The sequence below is a fragment of the Orycteropus afer genome, unplaced genomic scaffold (genome assembly GCF_000298275.1).
Source record: "Orycteropus afer afer isolate SDZICR_OR568_19922 unplaced genomic scaffold, OryAfe1.0 scaffold00200, whole genome shotgun sequence".
NCBI lineage: Eukaryota > Metazoa > Chordata > Mammalia > Tubulidentata > Orycteropodidae > Orycteropus > Orycteropus afer.
Window position 1 is genome coordinate 144,104 of NW_006921787.1, and position 9,831 is coordinate 153,934.

The following is a 9,831-nucleotide window of genomic DNA, read 5'->3' on the forward strand; positions in this document are numbered from 1 at the left end:
CTGGTGAAGAATGCTGAAAGTACCGTGGACTGCTAAAAGAACTAACAGATCTGTCCTGGAGGAAGTGCAGCCAGAATGCTCCTTGGAAACGAGAATGGCCAGACTTCATCTAACCTCCTTTGGTCATGTTGTCAGAAGGGACCATTCCCTGGAGAAGGACGTCATGCTTGGTAAGGTAGAGCATTCACAAAAGAGGGGAAGGCCTTCAATGAGATGGATTGACATGGTGGCTGTGACGTTGGGCTCAAGTATAGCAAGGATCATGGAGCTGGAACGGGACCGGGCAGTGTTTCGTTCTGCTGTGCATGGGGTCACTTTGAGTCGGATATGACTCAACAGCACCTAACAACTACCACATCTTACATTTCTGTATCTCTTGCTGGACAGTCAGTTCACTGGGGGTCCATTCACTGATGTTTTATTGATCGTAATTCTAATAAGATGCTGGCACCTGAATTATGTTGTATATTGGACATATTTACTCACTCAATCAAAATGTGTTTTCACTGTGTCTGGACAGCTTTAGACCCTAGAAAAGAGGGCTAACTTGTGAACAGTGGATTGGCATAGGCTAGACAGTAACATGCTGTGTAAAGTTGACAGTCAGCAAAAAAGAGGAAGACCTTGAATGAGATAGACTGATGCAGTGGCTGCAATAAAGGGCTCAAACATAGCAATGATTGTGAGTGTGGTGCAGTGTTTCATTCGATTGTATATAGGGTCATTATGAGTTGGAACCAATTAACCACACCTAACAACAAGACACTAACAGAAATTTTGAGAGTAGAAAGATAAACAAGGTTAGCTGGGCTAGAGTGGCTGAGAGGGAGCTCTGATGGTGTGGGATGCTAAACAAAAAGTTGGTGGTTTGAACCCACCAGCTGCTCCATGGAAGAGAGATGGGGCAGTCTGCTTCTGTAAAGATTTACAGTCTTGGAAACCCAGTGGGGGTTGCTATGAGTTGGAATAGAGTCAATGGCAGTGAGTTTGGTTTGGTTTTTCGAGGGTGGCTGGGTAGGAGCCCTGGAAGTACAGTGGTTAAGCATTTGGCTGCTAACTGAAAGGTGGGCACTATGAACCCACTAGCCTCAGAGTGAGAGGAAGAGGAGACAGCCTACTTCTGTGAAGATTTGTAGGCTTGGAAACACTATGGGACAGTTTTACTCTGTCTTATAGGGTTGCTTTGAGGCAGGATCAACTTGATGGCAAGGGGTTTTTTGGTTTTACACTGGCTGAGTAGCTCCTCTGGGGTCTCTGCAAACTGATAAACTAATGGTAAACTAAAATAAATAGGAACTAATGGTAAACTTAAACTAATCATAAACTGATGGTGTCACCAGGCAGACAGGGAGCTAAAGGCTGGGATCATTACTCACATCGGGGCAGAGAAGTTGCACAGGGGATCTGTGTAGCAGTGCTTTGGGAAACGCTAGGAAGTTAGTGGCTACTGTGGGTCATAGCTTGCAAAAGGAATTGCTTGCCTTGGTAGTCAGGCCTCAGTAGCCAAGCCATCATAGACAGCCAGAGAAGGAGGAGCTGCCAATGCAGCCAACACATTCTTCAAAGAGCACCATTAAAGCATTGTCAGCCTTTGAAGTGGTCTTGAAATCTGATAAGGAGATATTTCTCTTGGAGAAATGACTGCCGAATGTTTGGCCAACTTCTCCTCTCATGGGCTCCTCCATGAGTATCCACAGTGAACAGGACCACCATGCAGACTTTTCTCAAGGTTTTCTTAGACTCCTTCATTTCCATGAACAAGTAAGGGTATGCTGAGCTGGGAAAATAAGAGTTTCACTCACCAACTGGAATGAGTATACATCTATTCACTGCCCACCCCCAAATCAATTCTTTTCTCCTAGCACCAGCTGTGGTAAATAAAGGCAGAGCCAACTTTTCACTCATGTCCTCAACTTGCTTTTTACATTGTATATGTTAACCCCTCACCTAATGTGGATATTCCAAACCAAAGAATAAAAAAGATGAGAAGCACTGAAAGAGTATGTTGTAATCACAGCCTGTCCCTTTTTGAGTTTCTGGTTGAGTTGGAAAAGATGAGATTATACTTGCCCAAGTCACAGTTGCCCAGAGGGAAGATATGTTGTGAACCAAAAGAACAACAAGAAACCAGGATAGCTTGGCACTGAAAACAATCAACCCTTTGTCAGATGCCAAGTTTCAGTCCTATTCAGCACGTCCTTACTGTAAAAAGAGAAAGGAGATTCTCAGCTTCTCCACCAACAATTTGGGCATTATAGTCCAGGTCACCTTTGCTCAAAGCCTGGTCAGCAAGCAGAGTATGAGTCCGCACATCCAAATAGCATCATAGTTTTAAGATTTGTTGTTATTGTTTTTATAGCTAAAAGAGACCTTGGAGATTATCTTGAACTACCTACTTTTTTTTTAATAGATGAGGAAAACAGGCCCAGGGAGATGGGTGCCTTGCCAAGTCGAACAAAGATTAAGGGCAGATCCCTATCTCCTAATTTCCAGTCCAGTGTCATTTCCTTGACAATGAAGCCCAATCAGGGCAGCGAGGGGTCTGGGGACAGTCCCAGCCTTGGGGTCTAGCAAACTGACTGGAATCCAGCTCTGCCAGTTATTCTTTTGGCAACTTTGGGTATGTTTTAAACTCTTTCTGAGCTTCATTTATCTCAGCTGTAAAAATAGGAGTAATTTCTATTTCATTGGGATTTTATAAGGAATGAACAAGATAAGTTCATGACATAGTGCCAGGCATATACTGAGCATGACTTAATTGCGGAGTCATTTCCTGATATTTTCCTTTGTCCCCAATCTCCAAACAGCCCCTTCCATCCCCACACCCACTCCCTCAGTGTTATCATCATTGATAACTCTGCCCTTTTCCCATCTGTAGGTCGCTGGGCCTTTTCTCATTCTTTTTCCTGGCCTGAAATGATCTTCCCTCTCTGTTCATCTTCTTTCTAAGGCTTTATAGACAAATAAACATATATTCCATTTCCAGCTCTTCTAATTATTAGTTACATAACTTTGGGCATGTCTTTTACCTGCTCTGAGACTTAGTTTTCTTGCCTGTGAAGTGAAAATAATGATAGGTGCTATATAAAATTGTAAGGATTAACTAAAATGTGGGATGCACCAACACATAGGCACTCAAGATATAGGAGTTATTTGTCGTGGTTATTGTTGATACTCATGTCTAGCTCATGACTTGTCCTCACCATGCAGCCTGGTTTCTCCCTAGAATTCACAGGGCATAACACAGTTTGACACTTCTAGGTCTCCAGTTCATAAACTGATGGTGTCACCAGGCAGACAGGGAGCTAAAGGCTGGGATCATTACTCACATCGGGGCAGAGAAGTTGCACAGGGGATCTGTGTAGCAGTGCTTTGGGAAACGCTAGGAAGTTAGTGGCTACTGTGGGTCATAGCTTGCAAAAGGAATTGCTTGCCTTGGTAGTCAGGCCTCAGTAGCCAAGCCATCATAGACAGCCAGAGAAGGAGGAGCTGCCAATGCAGCCAACACATTCTTCAAAGAGCACCATTAAAGCATTGTCAGCCTTTGAAGTGGTCTTGAAATCTGGTAAGGAGATATCAGCATGGTTTTGCCTACTATTCAGGAAAATGCCAAACACTTGCTAATATTCAAATTGACAGAAATCTTGGTGGAGGCTGTATCTTGGGGAGAATCTAAACAAGGTCTAAAGTTTAGAGATATAAAGAATTAAGCTTAACACATTATCCGTTTACCCTTTCCTCAAGCTTAAAATAAATATCCACATCAGATTTGAAGGTAAAAACAAGTTATGAATGGGTATCCTGGAGAAGGAAGACAGACTAGAGGTTGGGGGTGGGGATACAGGAGAAGGGGGAAGCTGGAGTCACGTCACCTTATGAATTGGATACACAGGTGCTGACCACTGTCCCCCCCACCCCTGACACAAACACACACACACACACACACACGCATACACACACACTGCCTGGAGAGTTCCTGCTGACTTTCAAGTAAAACAAGGGTCCCCAGAGATGGCTCTACCTGCTAATGCTTTGCATCCAGCTCTCTAGTTCCTTATCTATAAAATGAGAATAGTAACTTCTCAGGAGTCCCTGGGTGACAAGAACAGTGAAGCACAGCTACTAGCTGGAAGATTGGTGACCTAAATCCACCCAGAGGTGCCTGGGAAGAAAGGCCTAGAGACCTACTTCTGAAAGGTCACAGCTGTTGAAAACCCTGGGGAGCACAGTTCTATTCTGACACACGTGGTTTTGCAATGAGCTGCAATCAACTTGATGGCAACTGTTTGTTTTTTGTTTTTTGTTCAAAAAACCTCTCTCACCTCATTCACAAAAGGGAGCTCTGAAGAAACAGAGATGCCTAGCAGAGCTGAAAGAGCCTAGTAGTCAGAGAGCCATTATCAAATGCCCCCTAGGATACTTAGGAGGGCATGATCTTGGGCAAATGCTGACACTCAGCTCAAAGATCTGCTGTTAAGGAATAAATGAGCTGACAAATGTGCAATGTCTGGTGTGACCTTCTTCAGAGATGAGACAGCTCAGAAAAATGGAAGGTGGAAAGTAGGTCTCGTGGGGCCTCTATCTCCACTTACTTGATCTAAATGCTATCTGAGGAGCATGTGCACAAGGCTCTAATTACAACTGAGTTGTCCAGAATTCTTAGGCAGAGTGGGGACCTAACCACGGGGTCAAGGATGTTCCCAGGGCCATGAGAACTGGCCACAGGCTATTCTGTGACACTCTGTGCTCCCACATAAGTTTGCATAAGTCTTTCAGGGCACATCTGACTGAGGCTGTAACGTCTCTCCAGGTCCAGAGTGGGTGGGTGGTGCAGAGATATAATGGTGGGAATGTGCTCACCATGCTGTGTGCTCTCTACTCTCAGTTGGCACCTTGGTCTGTGGTGGGCCAAGTGGCCCTCAGGATTGAGTACAGCCTGAGCAGATCCCGTCTCTGTCTGCATTTCGACTACAGCAGTTTCTGGGGAGATAGAACTGTAGGGTGTCCTACAGTCCTCAGTGACACAGTGACTCTCCAAGGATGGGCTGCTTCCACCATTCCATCAGGCCAGGGGGAGGCCTAGTAACCCCTCCTTGCCCTCACTCTCTTGCTATTCAAGGACATTATGTGGCTAACGGTCAGGAGACCTGTACCAACCAGCTTCACCTCTGCCTCTAGCTGTATGACACCAGGGCCAGTTCATTAACCACTCTGGGCCTTAGTTTCCCAGCTGAAAATCAATGAGTTACACATGATGGTCTCTGCACTCTCTCCAGTTCTAAGATCAGTGATTCTCTACAATCCAGTCCCTCTTCTGAAACAAGGTGGTGGCCTGTGTCTGACATGGCTGTGTAGGGGAGCTTCATTCTGGCTGTCCATCCAGGCCCCCGGAAGGCATTTCCAGAATCTTACTGGGGATGCACTTATTGATTTAGTTCGGGGAGATCATTTCAAAAAACCAAACTCACTGCCGTCGAGTCGATTTTGACTCATAGTGACCCCTTCTTGTGTTTCCGAGGCAGTATCTCTGCGGAAGTAGATTGCCCATTCTTCCGTCTGAGGAATGGCTGGTGGGTTTGAACCACCAGTCTTTCGGTTAGCAGTCAAATGCCTAAGGCACTACACTACCAGAGCTCCCAGGGAGATCATTATCTCACGCAAATGGAGCTGAAAGATTTTATAGGGTATGAAAAACACATCTGAAAAAGATACTTATTCACAGAGAACTTCTTGCTAGTTTACTGCCCCATTAGAGTGAATTAAGATGTTGCAAATGCTGCACATTAAATGTTGGAAGGGTGCTTCCTGCTGTGACTGAGCCGGTTTCAGAGCCACTGTTCCCAAAGCCTCAAGTTACCTAGAAGAGAATGCAGCCCAACGGAAAGAGGATGCAGACTAGGAGAGAGATTAGCAATCAGCCAGTTTGTGGTCTGTGAGGAGTTACAAAATACACTGACAAATATGATGACAGTTTTTGGGTACATGCTGCAATGAATAAGGCTGAGGTGCATTTATTTAACTGAAGATTACATCCATTAGGTTGGGAGTAGGGGTAGGAAGATACTAGTAATGTTTCCTTTCAGCCCCAAGAGGGTGCTGGAGAACAACCTGTGCTGGAGACAGTTTTTGAGAACAATCTGGGATTGAAAAACGAAAGATTTTCAATCTGGTTAAGTATGATTTCTCACTAGTCTTTGTCTCCCCCTACTTTAAACACTTGTCTGTCATGAAGCAGCCACCAGGTGGTGATAAACAATCATGGCAATGGGGCTCAAAAAGGGCCTTCAAATTCAGATGTGTTGCTGTTCATGTTCCTTTTCATACATGTGCACTTGCCTTCTCCATCTTTCATCTCAATGTCTATTAAAACAGATAAAGATATTAAAGTCTATCTGTCAGTGTATATATATTTGTTATTGTTGGTTGCCATTGAGTTGATTTTCGACTCATAGTGACCTCATGTGACAGAGTAGAACTATCCCTTAGGGTTTTTCAGTCTGTAATCTACAGAAGCAGATTGCCAAGGGTGTCACTGTGGAGACACTGGGTGGGTTCAATCTGCTAACATTTCAGTTAGCAGCTGAGTGCTTAACCATTGTGCCACCTGAGCATGCTCTCTCTCTCTCATTTCCTAAACAGCTCTGTACTTAAAGATGTGTACTGAGATAGACTTTAACCTTTAATGTGAAAATCTAAAGTATTTTTTTGATACCTATTCAACTAGGCTTTCTCCTCTTCTTCTTCTTTTTTTTTTTTTTTTTTTTCAGTGTTCCCTCCCTTCCCCTCTCACCCCTGGTAACCAACAAAGAAAGTTTCCTTTAGTATATAAACCTTTCCTTGACTTTTTACAATAATGAACTAATACGATATTTGTCTTTCTGTGATTGACTTATTTTACTCAGCATAATGTCCTCGAAGTTCATCTACGTTGTACAGTGTTTTGCAGATTTCACATTATTCTTTAGTGCTGCATAGTATTTCATTGTGTATATATACCATAGACTGTTTATCCATTCTTAGGCCTTCTCTTCTCTTGCATGTTTATGAAGTCAAAATAAAATACCACTGGCTTATTTTACTTTTAAAACCTCTAAGCTACACTTAAAATTCCAATCTAGCTAGTTTTCCATTGGATTTAACCCCAAGAATGTAGGAAAGTTCAAGCGTCAGTTATGCTGTTGTGCCGTTGAGTTGATTGTGACTCACAGCGACCCTATAGGACAGAGTAGAACTGCCCCATAGAGTCTCCTAGGCTGTAATCTTTTTTTTTAAATGCATTTTATTGAAATATAATTTATGTACAGTGAAATACACAAAACTAAAGTGACATGGGTCAGTGCATTTCTTTTGGGGGGGCGCAGTGTTCCCTCTCCTCCCCTCCCATTCCTGGCAACAAACAAAGAAAGCTTCCCTACATATATAAACCTTTCCTTGACCCTTCACAACAACAAATACTATGTTTGTCCTTCTGTGATTGACTTATTTCACTTAGCATAATGTCCTCCAAGTTCATCCATGTTATGCAATGTTTTGCAGACTCTACATTATTCTTTAGTGCTGCATAGCATTCCATTGTGTGTATGTACCATAGTTTGGTCATCCACTTTTCCATTGATAGGCATATAGGCTGTTTCCATCTTTTTGCTATTGTAAATAGTGCTGCGATGAACATGGGTGTGCATGTATCTGTTTCTGTCCTGGCTCTCACCTTTCTAGGATATATACCTAGTAATAGGATTGCTGGATCAGATGGTATCTCTAATTTCAGCTTTCTAAGGAATTGCCATACTGTTTTCCACAGTGGTGGTATCACTTCACAATCCACCAGCAGTGTGTGAGTCCCAATCTCTCCACATCCCTGCAGCATTTGTTATTTTCTGTTTCATTGACCCTTGCCATCAGTGCTAGGGTGAGATGGTATCTCGTTGTTTTGATTTGCATCTCTCTGATGGCCAGTGATCGTGAGCATCTCTTCATGTATTTGCTGGCCACCTGAATATCCTCCTTGGTGAAGTGTCTCTTCATGTCTTCTGTCCATTTTTCAATTGGATTGATAATTCCTTTGCTGTTGAGGCATTGGAGTTTTCTATAAATCTTAGAGATAAGTCCCTTGCCAGATATGTAAATATTGACAAGTATGAATTTGTTGCTGTCATTTTTGTTATGTGCTTTTGTGTGGTGTCAATTTCTTTGTTCCATATAATTTTCTATGCTGAGCTCATTTTGTTTGTAAATCATATTATCACTTCCTTCATGGCTATTGTTTTGTTGTTGTTGTTGTTGTTATGTGCCGTCGAGTCAAACCCGACTCATAGCGACCCCTCCTTGGGTTTCCGAGGCAGTATCACTACGGAAGTAGGATTGCCCAACCTTCCTTCCGAGGAGTGGCTGGTGGGTTTGAACCGCCAGCCGTCTGGTTAGCAGGCAAGTGTCTTAGCCACTATGCTACCAGAGCTCCCTTTTAGTATTCCCTAAATATTTGTGCTGATCCTCTTTTTTATTTTGCTGTGAAGGTTTATCATTTTTCTTTGAGGTTACCCTGTGATTTATAGTTTTCTTCCCAAGTTTAGAATAGTCCATTCTATTTTGTAGTTGTCTTGACTTCCCTACCATTTAGAAGTTCTGTAACTACACAATTTTTCACCTCTTTTTGGTTTGTAGTTGTCCTCATTTGTCAATTGATGTCTCTGGTTCCCTGTTTACAATCTTGTAGGCTTATTTACTTTGGATACTTCTATAACTGGGTTGGTGTCTGGGTTATGTCACCATGTGTGTTAATGGTCAATTATTGTTTACTGTTGTTTCTCTGTCCAAAAGGCTCCCTTTAGCATCTCATGTAAGGTTGGTCTGGTTTTAACAAATTTCCTTAATTTCAGATTATCTGGAAATGTCCTAATTTCACCATCATATTTGATGGACAATTTTGCCAGGTATATAATTCTTGGTTGGAAATTTTTCTCTTTCAGGGTTTTATATATACCATTCCATTGTCTTCTTGCCTGCATGGTTTCTGCTGAGAAATCTGAGTTTATTCTTATTGGTTACCCCTTGTAGGTAACTTTTTGTTTTTCCCGTGCTGCTTTCAGGATTCTTTCTTTGTCTTTGGTTTTGGTGAGTTTGATGATGATATATCTTGGTGATTTTCCTTTGGGGTCTATCCTGTTTGGGATTTGTTGGACTTCCTGAATGGATATATTCTTGTCTTTCATCATACCAGGAAAATTCTCTTCCAACAAATCTTCAACAATTTTCTCTGTGGTTTTATTTGTCTCTTCCTATTCTGGAATTCTGATTACACATAGGTCATTTCTTCTGATGGTATCCCATCCACATACACCTTAGACTTTCTTCATTTTGTTTTGATGTTTTTTCTGATTGATCCCTTTTCAAAGAAGTGTTCAGGTATTTATTTGCCTCCAATCTCACTAATTCTATCTTCCATTGATTCAGTTCTACTCCTTTCCACATTCAATGAGTTATCTATTTCTGAAAATTCAGTATTAATCTTCTGGATTTCTGTCTGTAGATTTTGTATCATTTCTAATTTTTCATTTATTGTGTCATTTTGTTCTTGTATTGTCTTTTGAAATTGTTCTAGGGTTTTCTCTGTGTTTTCCTCAATTTTATCAGTGTTCTCTTTAATCTGTCTCTCAATTCATTGAAGCTACCTAAACATAATTCTTTTGAATTCCTTATCAGGGAGATCCAATGCTGTGTCTTCTTCTGGGATGTGTTTTCAATGTGTATCCTGGTCCCTTGTTTCTCCTGCTTTATCTTACTTCTTTGTGTGCACTATGATTCTCTGTTGTCTCTGAGGCATTGTTACATTTT